Raw genomic sequence first — 1,182 nt, 5'->3', positions numbered from 1 at the left:
GTCATCCTTGGGTACCGGCCTGGCTTTGACCTCAGGGGAGGTTCAGCGGGCGCGCAGCCAGGGCCCCGGGCGGCCGGCGGGCCCCGTTCCTCTCCCCTGGGTGACGGGGACCGCTGCTGGTGCGGACAACCCAAACGCCTGACACAACACCCTACGTGGTACCCACAGCAGGGCCTCCCGCTACGAAACGGAGCTCTTCAGCTTAATTTTGAGTTCCTTAACAGCGGAGAATCCAGGCAGACTTTCTATTTTTTTTTTTTTTTTTTTTTTCTTTTTCCCCTATTAATAACACTGTTAAATCATTTTTGCCTGAGTTCAAACCAGCAAGAGAGCTAACAAAGGTTGCCTCTCGTTTTGCTCCATCTACTTAGAGCTCCTTCATAGCTGAGTGGCAATGAATATTTTTTTCTCTTAATACCAGCGCAACCCATCCTAGTGACCCAGGTTCCTGATGCTCTGTGGCAGTGTTAGAATTTAAATTACCATCGGCATCGTTCACGGGACACACATTTCTAGCGGTTCTTCTGTCCAACATTTTCTTGAAATCTCACATTTTTAGACCAGCACCTCTGCTCAACAACCAGTTTGAGCTTAGCTTTATCGCCAGCCTTATTACAAAGTTGGAATTCATCAAAGTTTTATTATTTGAGATCCGATTTTTTTTTTTTATTAATGCAAATGCTTCTTATTTCTGAATATTAAGATACCCATGCACACATACAAATCTGTGCTACGCCAGGATGCAACACTAACGGCTCTTCCACGTCAGCTGCCCGTAAAACGTACAGCAGGGCTGGGAGTTACTTGAGCAAATGGATCAACACCTTTTCTGGCAATTATCTCGCTAGAACGTGTTACCTGGCGCTTTCTAACCCCTTTCTAGACTTAAGCCGGTTTTGTGTTTTACAGAAATGACCCCCTAACTCGCCGTGAACGCCAGCCCCCTTCGCGTTCCACGGCACGGCCGCAAGCACGAAGCCCGGCTGCGGAACCGAAGAAGGGTCTCCAGAAGCAGCACCCACCCAACCACGGCTTTCCAACGTTTTTGCCGAGGTGAACGCTGCCGATTTGAACCAGCTCCTCCTACGACTCGAGGTACGCAGCTACGGGCGACTCTACAGAGAGTCAAATGGCCAACGTAGATTTTCAGCCAGGCTAGTGTTGCAGGAGGACAACTGCTCC

Source organism: Egretta garzetta, unplaced genomic scaffold (assembly GCF_000687185.1).
Source record: "Egretta garzetta isolate BGI_Z169 unplaced genomic scaffold, ASM68718v1 scaffold433, whole genome shotgun sequence".
In the NCBI taxonomy this organism is placed as follows: domain Eukaryota; kingdom Metazoa; phylum Chordata; class Aves; order Pelecaniformes; family Ardeidae; genus Egretta; species Egretta garzetta.
The sequence above is the reverse complement of the archived record's forward strand: the minus strand, read 5'-3'. Positions refer to the sequence as shown.